We start from the raw sequence: 13,452 nt of genomic DNA, 5'->3' as shown, positions 1-13,452 counted from the left end.
TTGCCACTTCTCCCTGCAGGAATGCGATACGTACTAATGCTTGCAGACATTAAGCCCATTAGGAAAAATATGTTGCGTGCACCGTCCGTAATGTCTTATGAAGAAGACGGCACGCAGCTCTACCTATGAATGTGGTGCACAGACGCCGGCGTGACAGCGGTACCGAAACAACACAAGGCTCCGTCAACAGCGAGCGCTTCCAAAACCCGAGAAGCCATTCTGTCAGCACTTTTCAAACGCCAGCTTTCAGGCAGTCAATTAAGTTCAAGGTGAGACAAAAATGTGTTGTCATTTAAATGGTTTTGCTCCACTGGGGCGTCGCATCAATTCAGTCATCTTCATTCCAGAGGTGACAAAGGGCTGGCAGCGAAGTTTATATTTGCCAGTGGATACACATTTCTGCTGTCATTATACCAACCAGAGATGAAGCAGGTGTACAAAGCGCCCCAGATGTAAAATGCACTGTTACCCTGTGAGCAGAAGCTCATAAAGACTTGAGGGGCCTGCTGGCTGAGGCACACAAACACACACACACACACTCCTAAATCCAATCCTATGCTATCGATTAGGAAAATCAATTTGGTCTAAGTCACAAGCACAGAGGGAGATGCTGAAATGCTGCAATACGTTTTGAAGTCACAAGTCGAATGAGACTCTGATTCACCCTGGTTTAGTGCATGACAAATAGGCCTTCTCTTAATTAAGAAAAAGAGTAAATGACCCCACATAAATCCTTCATCGCGGAGCCACCCTTCCTGTATGAAAATACTTTAATCATCCGCCCGGAAAAATGCTACTACTCTCTGTAAATGTGATCCAGTATGAATAAGGAAACGGTATTTCCATTTAAAGGGTTCAGCAGGATATTGAAATCAACATTTCTGCAAGGCATTCATGTTTTGTGTTCCATTACAAGCTCTTCTAAAGTGGAAAGTTGAATGTATGACAGAATAAAAAAAAAAAACACTGTAATGGATTTTTATCCAAAACACAATAGCATAGTCGCACAATGAAACATTTCAGTGTCCCTGCATGTTTCGAAGATGTCAATCGACCGAGGAACATGGGTGGATTACGGGGGGGAACGATAAAACGACGATAAAGAGACCCAAAACAACTAGAAGGAGATAACAGAGTAAAAAAACACCTGTAAGGAGACAAATGGACCACAAAGGCATGATACTATGCTTATATATTCAGTATCGATACCTGGTCTAATCAACCCGATTTGATTACTTTACAGTCCAAATCTGCACCTGATATTTGCAGATACAGCACCCTGCGAACAAGGAAGCTATCTTCATTTCTCTTCGTCGGCCAATTAGTGGTCAGATCAGCAGGTCCCAATGGCTTCGGGAGGCGTAAATACTAACCGTCATTTCCATTCATTTGTATGCGGCTGCAGGTGCACCACCTTATTATGTATTCAAGCCCAAACCTGCCTCGCAAACAGGCCATAAATTAACTTCTTTTAGAGCGTCGGCCTCAGAGAAGCATTGCATCTCTGTTTGAATCCTCTTCACTGGTGCAAAGTTCATGAGGGGGGAGAAAAAAAAACACAAGAAAAAACATTCGGAAAACAACGGAAAGCGATCAATATTGTTGCAAAAAAAACTTGGCGTCATACTGTAAAATGCACATAGACAAATGTATCAGATTTAACAGCGTAGTAAAGAGGTTGATGTACTGCGGTTCCGTCAGGCTTTGTCAGTTTGATAGCTTTTGGGTACCTTTTAACTCCACCAACAGGGTCGTAAGAGTGGCTCGGATTGCTTTAAATGCTAAGTTGACATTTTTGGTTCCATATCTGTACTCGGGCCGAGAACGTCTCCTCTTCACTCATAAACATTCATTTTCCTTGGGCAAGTTCGATCTTAGTGGGGCGAGGGTTAACAGTGTTATACAACGCTGCTCTTTCGGAATACAGATACGCTAAGAGCGCCGGTGCTGATTTCATCGAGTAAGGGGGGCGACGGATTCTCATCGGCGTACTTATCACTGGTCAGACGTACTGCAGTGGCCCCTTATCTGCGAGCGGCATTCTCAGAAGTATCGCCGCTGCAATACAGAGATCTCATCTCCGTCTCCATTCAGAAAATGAATGCATAGCTGCGTCTGCACGAGCTAGTTAATGCGTGGTGCTCGTGTTCCCCCGGCATGTCGCCTTTGTATCTCAGCCCGCAGAAGTTGCAGAGTGTTAAAATGCGACTACTAAGTGTTTCGACCCCCCCCGGGGACAACTTAACTAGTGTCAAATTAAGGGTGGGGTAGGGGTGAGGGGGTAGAATAATAAAAAAAAAATAAAGCACACTGGTCACGGTAACGTCTGCACTTGAGCCCGACAATGTAACAGCCTCGGAGGCCTTTTTATTAATTCCGAATGCAAAAAGAAGTGTGAGTTGAATTGAAAACACAGTGGAGGCTGAGTGCGTTCTGTGAACGCAACGGTACAAAATGGCAGTTGATTTCAGGGTTTAGCAAAGATGGTATCTCCTACTTCTACGCGGTGGCCCTCAGGCAGGAAGTGATATAATACCTCATGCCTTTATCTTTATTTTTTTTTCTTCAGATCCGCGATTTGTTCCAATATTGTTAGTGGCAAGATAAGAGACATCTTGCTTTCACAGCCCACAAATTGTTTGTCCAACACAAAGAAACATGCGTGAAGATGAAGATCTTGTCATCAAATGAAGAATATTATATGTTATATAAAGCTGCTACCGGAGAGGGATACAATCCCCTGCAAACCCTCATCGATGCACCTTTCTCTGGAATTCATTTGAGGTGAACTGGTGGAAACGAATAAAGGCGATGAACAGGAAGTGTTGATTTCTCTCTTTTTCTGGGCCGATAGATATAGCTGCCTCACACCGTGTTTTTCAGACTCTCAGATATCAGGTAGCGTTTGTACTTTCCATTTCATAGATCTTCAAAGACCCTCTTATTTTCCAAGGGGTGCGATAAACACACACACACAAAAACATTGATGCCACACAGTCAAACCCTTCCACTGAAATGCTATTGGCCTTATATACATAATATTCATTAATATGTTACAATAAATGCTGGATACCAAATATGTATTTAAAAAACGTGTGTTTGTGTTATGGACTATTTTCTTTGACTATTACGCGAAAAATACCTGCAAACATTGGGTTCACTCTTCAGAGAGCGACACACAATAAAGCCACTAAATGTCTGTCTGTTCTTTCCATCAAGCACCAGCCAGAGTCTCCATTTAAACTGTAACCATTTCCTGCAGAGAGGGTTTGTGAACTCTTGTGTCAAAACCTTTTTCGCCGTGCTCTTTATGAGGCAGGACAGCTACAGCGTCGAGAGGCGTAGACCTCGGAGGACCTTTCCTCGGCCATGTGCTTTCTTTTTTTATTTTCAGCATTTGCCTTTCTTCTTTTGTGACATTCCTGCCGGAGAAAGGGCCCCATCAGGCCAACCTGTCTCCCTCCTAACAGCATGATAACTCTGGTCTTTTGGACCTTGGAAAAACCAAGGGCCTCACCCTAGCAGCGGGTGAGATTTGGCTCACAGGAATGTTAATACATGTACAGTAGGTGACAAGGCATGTATTCTTTGCCAAAAGTTTAAAAAGAATATCTATGAATTATGTGAAAAGCATATAAGCTGTTTTTAATCAACATGGCTACCTTGTCTATGGGCTTAGACTGGAGATAGTCACCCATTATTTAAAAATCACAGGGGACAAATCTGCAAGAAAACACAAGGCATAATCTCCCTGCTCTGAAGATGTTTCTGTGATGCGTAACATGTCAGCATCCAGCGAGGGGATAAACAATCATTCAACTGCAAAACACCCTTTTTTTTTTAATTCATCTGTGCGAGACAGACTTCTTACTTCTTATGCGTTCCTTATTTTCTAACTTGTCAAGGATGTCATGCAGCGATGCCTCGGTTAGAAAAAGAATTAAGCTTTGGAGAATGGCGGTGTCGCATGCAGGGAGATTTTACATCAACATTTCCATGTAAAGGATCTGTGAATCCTGCAAACCAGTGACATAATGTGCCATTCTGCCCTGAAAAAAAAAATGGTGTGTGTGTGTTTGCATATATAACTTTCAGATAATCCCTGTTGTTAATGACAACGGTGGCCGTTAGGTGAACTGTAGTCAGCAAGGTGACATTACATTACAATCTCATATAATGCTCTCCCTCACATTGTCTCTGAGCACATTGTTCCATTAAAAGCAGACATCAGGGTTTCCACTGACCTGCAGCGTGAATACGGTGAAATATGACCTGCAAGTCTGCCAAATACATCCACGGCATCACGTCAGCACAGAAAACTATAAACACAGCTGCAACTACTGGTTACTTTCTTGACAATCTATTAATCATTTAGTCTGTGAATGTCAGAAAATAGTGAACAGGCCCTCCAAAAACGACAAATATTCATGTTATTTGAGAGGCTGGCAGCGATTTAAGTGGTATCCAGGCCATTTTCTGTCAAATGACTGATCAGTTCATCAAATCATTGTTCAACGCCACAGAAAATACATGCCATCGCATTTACATTTATGGCATTTAGCAGAGGCTTTTGTCCAAAGCGACTTACAATGAGTACATTTGTCGAAAGAAAGAAACCGGCAACATATCATTGCCGATAAAGTAAGAGCGAAAAAGTAGAAACAAGTGTTAGGTCCTCGTCTGAGTAAAGTAGTACTGCCATTGCACTTGGCAGAATAAAAAGACCCTACATTACCGTAAGTGATCGGTTGCCATGGAGACCATCAACTTCGCTGGGATTGTAACCAATTTCCCTCCAACCAAAATGTCAACCCTCGCTGCTAAAGACGGGTTTTAAAGCCTTTGTAATCACCTAGAAATCATTTCCCTCATTAATGCCAAGCCTTCAATCCTGAGAGAAAAATATGAACATCTGAAAAAGTATGCGCGGTACGACCTTGAGCGTTACATTCGATGTACAGTGGCATGCCAGATCACTACAGACAAAGCAGTTAGAGCGACATAAAAAAGGTATTCAGTCATTCAGTGATTCTGATATACTGCTTTTTCAGACCAGGGTCGATTAGTATTTGGGCATAGTCGGACAGTGAAGGTGTCTTTATGGTTTAGGTTTGCTGAGCCAAGCGAAAAAAGGTGCCATTCAAATCATTTCGTTTTGTTCAAATGCTTCCCTTTGTAGGGAACGGTTATCCAATTGGATACAGCAGTGAAGGCCCTTGCTGTATATAAGCCATGAGGCTGTACCCCACATGAAGCTGAGACAGAAACTGAAAAGCCCAATGTCTCCACTCATACCCAATGGCAATTTTGATCTTCGCAATTGTGTCCAAAAAAAACGAGCAGAACTGCAGAATGAAAGAGTTTCACTTGCTGAAAAACTACACTACATCGACGGGGTGGATCAAATTGAGTGGGATCACTTCGAAGGAACAATATAAATGACCAAATGAAGAAAAAGCAAAACAAAAAGAACCCTTATTGGTGTAACCCAATACAACAGGGAGAGTTATGTGCCCGCATAAAGTGTTGGACTTAGGCCGTAAAAGACGTACGGTAGCATGAGTCACTATACAAACACTCAGAAGTCCTCTTAAGATTCATACAGCAAAGTGTTTTTATGGTTGAGGGATTCAACCACTTCTACAAACGAATAACAAATATCTATTTCAGGTTCTGAGAGAAACATTTACTGCCTTGAATGGCAGGAGGAGGTACGGTGAAAACACTCAAATACAGTGGATCTGTGTGTACTCTGCCAGTTCCCATTTCATTTCCACCACCTACCCCCCGATCTCAATGCCTCCCCTTTACCCGAGATGACCAATCCAATCGATGCGTAGCACAGCATCTCCTCACAAAGGAGACGGCAGCATAACAACAGCCTGGAGTAAAGGCGAGGGACAATTATTCTATTTTCATACGCCGCTGTCCCATCAGGTATCACACCAGATGCTAAGTTCAACTGCTGTTATATTTAATGGAACCTTGATTATATTCCACCAGGAGCAGCATTTAGCTGAAGTTAAGAAGAAAAAAAAGGGATGAGATGCACTGAAAACAAAGTGTGTGGGTTAACATAAGCGTTTAGTCAGAAAGCATCAAAGCTCCCCTTGAGTTCCAGTCAAGATTTTTACTGCTGGTGGAGGAAACAGTGTGTGTGTGTGTGTGTGTGTGTGTGTGTGTGTGTGTGTGTGTGTGTGTGTGTGTGTGTGTGTGTGTGTGTGTGTGTGTCATCTGCTTGAGGGCACTTCTACCAATGCAGATTATATGACAGATGGTCCTGCAGTCCAGGACATAATGAATGTAATTGTCAAATAAGGAAACAACCAGCAATAATGTTGAACTGAAATGGAGGGGACGTTAATCCCAAACAGACAAATCCTCGGTCAGAAAAAAAAAAAAACGCAGGTGACATTTCACCTTCCGAGTTCACGGCACGTTACATTTTTTTCCCCAGATAGAATTCAGCAAAGATGGAGCCGTGTTCTAAACATCGATTCAGAGACGGGGAGGGTCGTGTTTCAGCGATGAGGAAGCTTCCGATGTGATTCAAAGTGATCGGCTTAGTTACCTTTTCCACTTTGATTTTGATGTTGAACGACAGTGTGCTGTCCTCACATCAAAGCATGCGGTACAGTGCCCCCCCACCCCCCCACCCACCAACCAACCAACCCTGCACTCCTCTCAGACACAGGGCAGCATGTCTTCTTCAGCAGGGGCATCCATTCATTCACTATTCCCTCTTTTCACCGGTGCATTAAATAATCATGTGTGCAGTATTGAAAAAAAAACAATAGTAACACTTTCAAATGGGGAGGGGTAGAATGGATTTGAGAATTCTACATAATTCTTTCTCCATTATCTATAAGCAACCTCTTATACAAAGTGCAGATGCTGGATCCACTGCATCCATCCTCACACTCCAGCATGTTCTCAACAACAAACGCAGGCCTGCATTCGTACATTTCTTCAGTTTTTTTTTTTTTTTTCTGGATGAAAGACACACAATTCGTGCTTTACTGTCAGCTACTGTCTTCGCCTCAGGGGCCAAACACACACGGGAGTCACATTCAATTTAAAGTGGGGGGAAAAAAATAGATGCTGTACACAATTAAACTGCATGACTTAATAAAACAAACAAAAAAAAAAAAACTTCATCCGTAGGTATGCATCCAAATATTCTAAGCACATTGGGGGGGGAAAAAGCATCCCCGGATACATTGGACCACAAACCAAGCCTCTAACAGGAGGATTCATTACCCAACAGGAAATTTAAATTTTCATATTGGCTATCAATACGTTGCGATCGACGCTGATTACACCTGAACGCATCAATAGCCCGGTTTAAGTAATTAAAGAGTGGAGTGCATGCCAACACTGACATTACAGAGCACATCAACGCCGCTGCGGGGATTCACTCGTTGGGCATTATTATCGCCGCGAGCTGAATCTGCGGAGGATCCGTGGATGTGCGCACAAAACACGGGGGGGGGGGCATGCAATTCGGCGGCGGAAAGTCGCACTTACCGCGGATTCAGAAATGACCGGTGAAAGGGGGGGTCGGGGATAGATCACGTCCTTCCATTCAAAGTATTAGCCATCATTTCTCTCGCAACTGTCTCTGAGGCGTCCGTAACGCGCTGCGTTGTGCGAGGACTGGATGGGAAAAGGGGGTCGCGGAGGACGACGAATCCAAAATAGTTGCGTCCGGCCGGCCGCTCCGGTTCAATATCCCCCCCGTGAAAGCCGCCTCGGTAGGAGCGTGTGCCGCGCGTCCGGAATCCGAGTACCCGGTGATGTCGCGCTGTTGGGGAGGGGGGGGTTTGGGGGGAGAAACGGGCAGCTTCCTCGGCGTTGTATCCACGGTCCCTTACATCCCTTTATGGCACAAGGCGTCCCTTTTCGGTGCGGGAGGGCTACATCACGTCCCGTAAAGCTGAAAGGCAAAACGCCAGCAGTCCTCTGCGCTCACGCACACAAACACGCGCAAAAAAAAAGAGTATCCAAAAGAATTTGAGAGCGACAGAGAGCGAGAGAGAGAGAGAGAGAGAGAGAGAGGGAGAGAGAGAGGATATTTTGAAGAAGAAAAAAACACAAAAAAAGAAGAAGCTCCGCAGGAGGAGAGGAGGAGGAGGAGGGGTGGATAATCTAAGTTGTTTGTGTCCAAAAAAAAAACTGAGCTCTCTGCGACTATGACAAACCAATTGCGCGCACTGGCTGGGAGTAATTCTGTATGGAGACCGAGGGCTCGGAGAGCCAGTGAAAGGTGAGAGGAAAAAACTCGGATGTGGATTGCCGCTCTCGCCGTATACTCGGGCTCCACCTAGCAGCAAACGCGAGATGACATGCTCTCCAAATCCTTACCTACCTCCACTGTGTATATAGATCCTGGCTGAAGCTGGCACGACACCTTTTGTTAGATTACATTCCGGGCTTCATGGCTGCAATATTGATGCATCTCTCTCTCTCTGAAAAGATCCAACGCCTCCATCCAATGCCACTAGTATAAAAAAAGACTGCCCATCATCAGTTCAGCAAAGGAAGAGTCCATTTGGTTGAATGACAAATCATAAGACACTGTGACACACTGGCGGGAACTGGTTACTCCATTTATGAACTGCATTCTCCGACTGTATTGATTGTAGAAAGTGTTTTCCCCTCAAAGAAGAGCTTGTGCTGTATTTTCTTGCTGCAAAACCGACCAATTAAGCTGGAGGCTGTCGAAGCTCCATCTTCTTCTTCTGCCACTACTGTGATTCCAGCTGTTTCCTTCCACTGTATACTATCACGAGTTAAAAAAAACTGGAAAACCACGAAGAAATGCATCCGATGACCTTTGAACGCTGGCCCAGCTGCACTCCCCCCCCCAACCTCTCAATCATCCTATAGCCAATTAATCACTATAATAATCCTAATTACAATCAAACAATAACAAGCAATCATCCAATCACTCACCCCGGCGCTCCACTAATGAGCCCGTGCAAACACAGACCTGGTAAAGCACATTTGGAGCACTTGTTTCCTGTCTCGGTGAAACCTTGAACTCCTCCATGAAAAATAACTGGCTGCCTGCGTTTGAAAAGATGCAGCGTTATCTCTCCCCGGCACTGCTTTCCACGCACCGCCGATGCAAATGGATTTTCTTCAGGAAAAGAAAAAAAAAAAAAGCACTGACCAAGCACTGCCATTACACTTGCATAAACCAGGTAGCTTCAAAGCGACACCTTAATATACCGCTGCCATCTCGACCACATCAAATATACAAGAAGTAGAAAAATAACAGACTCCACATTCGCATACATGAATGCTGGAGATGCAGATGCCTACGGACTAATAGGATACCAGTCAGATTCAGAAAGATCCTTTTTATCTTCTGAATAAAACACTCTGTGTGATAACATTAGAAAAAGGTTTGCACGTCCTCCATTAAAATGGAAAAGCATTTCAAAAACATGGAAATGAGGGTAAGTTAGCTACCATATCTTGTATTACTGCAGAAAAAAGACAGAAAACCATGAAAGCAATAGTCCCTGAACTGCATGAATACCCCCGTTTCCTTTTCCTAAAAAAAAAAAGAAAAAGAAAAAATGTGAGCGAAAGAAATCAAAACAAAATTGTGAGTGAAGAATCAACGGTATTTCCATTCGATACTTGTATTGGGAACTGTCATTCAAAGTTGTAAAATAAAGAGAAAGCTGCCAGAGAGTTAAATGACAATGAATAAGTAATTATGAGAAAATATGTCAGATGCTTATAAAATACCCCCATTAGCATTAAAAACATTGTTTATTCCATTATTGCAACTCTATCATTTACAGTAAGTGGATCCACACACAGATTTGTCCCTTACTTTAAGCTGGAAGAGATTTCTCCTTGCTAAGTTTAAACCAACCGTCCTCAAGACAGAGATACCATTACTGCTGTCAGATAAAAAGCTTTCAATTTAAATCCAGTATTCTTCCAGGAATAAAAAAAAAAAAAGTTCATTTACACATGCTTCTTCTACACTGAAAAATTAGAATGGGTTCAATTTTGGATTTTTGTTTACTTAACCAAATTCTACACCCACACAACACCTTCATTATGATACAAACACCTGATTAAAATTCATATTCTAAACAGGAAAAAAAAAAACCCAGAAGGTTTGAAATCTGTTTCTTAGCAGTATTGCTTATTCAGGGAGCAGAGCAATAAAACGCTTTCCATGAGTTGGACCCTGGGCTGATTTACAACTTAAAAGCTGCTATAATCAATATTTTATATTAAGAGCTGATCACTGTTTTGGTCCACTCTCACAGCTCTCATCAGCATATTTTTTCAACAGCAGCAGGCAGCAGTTTTTAGGGGGGGAAAGTACTGTGCTCAAGCTGCCCGGCAACAACCAGTCGACGAGCAGAGTTGCCAACTAGATACCTAGAGACCTGAATGAGACCAATTATAAACCCTGGATATTGTCATAGTCAAAGTGATCAAAGGTGTGATTAAAGGGCATGCAAACAGTTGTGTATCCGGGTCCGGCTCAACTAGGTGTTGCCTAGTTCTTGTTTATTCTTGTAGTTGTATTTGTAAGTGTGCCACGAGCTAACCACTAAACAGTGTTAATGATCCAAAAATGTCAAAACTCCAACGACAAACTCACTTCAATATCTCTTTCCTTGTAAACACAAACATTTCAGTTTTACGGCAATATGTGTAATCGTGTGCGTGACATGCTAATGCTACGTTCCCCAGCTGCCAACAACGGATTTGCTAAATACAGAGAGTTAAGCACCTGAGACAGTCATAATTAAACACCATAAAGTGATGCACGGCATCATAAAACCTCTGTACGGCTACTCACCGTGCTGTTGTAAGAAACGCCTGCCAAATGTAAAGCTGTTCAGCAAAATTAAGGCTTATGGGGACAGTTGTTGTGCAAAGTGAATCCAATAATGCCGAAGCCATTTCCCCTGTTTATCCAAGCTAGCATGCCTGGGAATTATCACGTTCCACAGTGCTGACACTTACATATGCTGCGATGCATAATGTGCTTCGACGACGAGACGCCGTACTTCTTCTTGGGGAACCGTGCAGATGTGCATTAAGCTCCAGAAATACTAATATGAGAACATGGACAAAAGTGTATCATATTAAACAATCCGAGTCTTGTTGAGAAGCAGAACTACGGGGTTAAAGGTTAGGAAAAGACATAACCAGGTCGTGGTCAGATTAAATCGGCGTCCCCTGCCACAAACAGCCGAATAACGATCTTTCTGCTCGAATCACAGCCGTTCATGACCCAACAATACACTTTGATCCCCCGTCTCAGAGGCTCTCTAACATCAACCACTACCTTTATTCCTGACAGACGAGTCCTAATTCACACTGCCACTCCAAATCCATGTCAGGTAAACCTCCACGTGTGCTGTTTTAGGCAGGAAGACAAATGACAAATTCTGTTTTTAACATGAGGGCAGCCTCAAAAAGCACAAAAACTAAATAGTAACAAAGTGCTCGACATGCAGGATGTTGGATAGACTAACAAAAACATGTTGTAGGTCAGTGGAGGTCTGATGAAGGTCCTCAGCCTGAAATGTCACGCCTTTGTTTTTTGAATAAACGTACCGAGTCGCGACTGTCTAGACATTGACACAGGTGAGTCAAGGCTTTCCCCCATCAAAGCAGAGTGCAAGATTAAAGGAGGGTTCGGGTTTTTTTGGTCTCACCGTGTGTTCGTTGTGCGAGCGGTTGGTCCCTCTAACGGTCACTCCTCCGCATCCTGGCCGCATCTACACAGTAAGAAAAAAAAATCCACAGTCATCATTTCACAAAAGGCCAAAAAGTGCATTCTGAAGTTCGGCCAAAAGGTGATATGAAGCTAAGCCAGCCATACTGAGTGGGTGTCTTTAAAAGTTGTCGTCTTTTGAGGTGAGAAATTCCCTCTGTGTGTTTCCTGGGACGCCGTTTCCTTTCTGAGCTACATATAGTTAGCTGTATTACTGCTACAAAACCAGTAGCTTTGAATCTATACTCCAGCCTTCCAGGACAAAGATACCGATTTCATATTGATCGGCCTAATACACAAAAAAATTGCTTCATGGCCAGTATGAAGAGGAAGTATTACAGCAACCCATCTCTCAGCATTCATTCAGCATGTAAGAATTCTTCTACTTTTATTTTTATTACATCAAACATGATATTTTTGAGATCTGCAAGGTCAAATTTAGTAGAATTAGGGATTTATTTATACAACGTCTTGCATTATTAAACCTATTTCTTAACATGGTGATTAGTGGGTTGGATTTAACTTCAGTGCGTGCACATGGCCACCCACAGTCAGTGGGCAAGGCATGCCGGCCTACATACAGCTGCGGTAAACTTCACCAGGCATCACCTACGTTTCTTTCGCCCACTGTGGCCTGAATGCTTCAACAAGGGAAAATTCAAATGTTTAGCAAAAATAGTTTTTTCCTCCGATGTCAAATCAATGCCCCACATTTATGAAAGAAATACAGCAAAAGCATTTTTTATTTTTTTTTTTTATTCAGCAGATTTCAGAATCGGTTGACTTACAGTTAATTGAAATGGCTCAAAACGAGAAGTTTGGAAGGGCAACAGGCTGATTGTGATTGATTGCATTCGTGTGTGTGTGTGTGTGTGTGTGTGTGTCCATGTCAGTATTAGCCTCTTCTCGGATCAAGGTAAAAGACTAAGACATATTGGAGCCAGCCCTCATCAATCAATTTTTTTCAAGTAATTTAAATTGACAACAATTTCCGTATTGGAATATCAGCTGCTGTCCACTCCTGATTAATTTGTGTCCTAATGAATAGCAGGATAATGATTTTGACACAAACTAGAATAAAATTAGTGTATTCAATGTGGCGAAATTAAAAGCAGGATCGATGACTTTCTTCACGTCTGTGTGTGTGTGTGTGTGTGTGTGTGTGTGTGTGTGTGTGTGGGAAGTGAGAGTGTGTAGGAGCGAGAATAGATGCACACACCTACTGTCGTGTAGGAAGAGGTTGCGTATGTATGTGGAAATAAAAGATATAAGAGCGCTTACTCTCTCTGCGTGTTTTTAAAGTAAAGTGAAGTGTTTTTTAATGAACTTTTTCAAAGACTTAAGTGGCTGAAGCTTTGTGTTATGTTTAGTTGCACATCAAACGACTTGGTTGCGGTTAACATCCTATCATAATTGTCAATCAAAGGAAATACAGAGGTCACGTCAACAAGATTTCAGTCCGTGTTTAAAGGTGATATATGTTTAAATACCATAAGAATACAAGTTCTTGTAAAAGTGACATACTCCTACAGTGTATCTGTGTGTTCCTTGAGATTTGCTGCGTTCAAACTCCCACATGACTGAAAAATCCCTGCAGCAAAAAAAAAAAAAAAAAACGTACAGAGAAGTAACAAAAGCAAAGAGTTTTGTGTTTTAAAAAAAATCATTTTCCATTGCAGTCCCTTCTG

At 42.6% G+C, this 13,452-nt stretch overlaps 1 protein-coding gene across 6 annotated transcripts in view; it reads right to left on the bottom strand.

The window, feature by feature from the left end:
- LOC311008763 (adhesion G protein-coupled receptor L3) overlaps window positions 1-8,000 on the bottom strand; it is a 179,396-nt gene extending 171,396 nt beyond the window's left edge. For 2 of the 6 annotated variants that reach the window (XM_084002626.1, XM_084002627.1), the window contains exon 1: window positions 7,528-7,781. The gene's annotated coding sequence lies outside the window, so the exon portion shown is untranslated. Of the gene's footprint in view, window positions 1-7,527 lie in introns of all 6 variants that reach the window. The other 4 variants (XM_084002628.1, XM_084002630.1, XM_084002629.1 and 1 more) reach the window with 3 other exon arrangements.
- Between the last annotated feature and the right edge of the window lie 5,452 nt (window positions 8,001-13,452).

This window comes from Eutrigla gurnardus (assembly GCF_963514095.1).
Source record: "Eutrigla gurnardus genome assembly, chromosome: 23".
In the NCBI taxonomy this organism is placed as follows: Eukaryota; Metazoa; Chordata; class Actinopteri; order Perciformes; family Triglidae; genus Eutrigla; species Eutrigla gurnardus.
The sequence above is the reverse complement of the archived record's forward strand: the minus strand, read 5'-3'. Positions and strand labels throughout refer to the sequence as shown.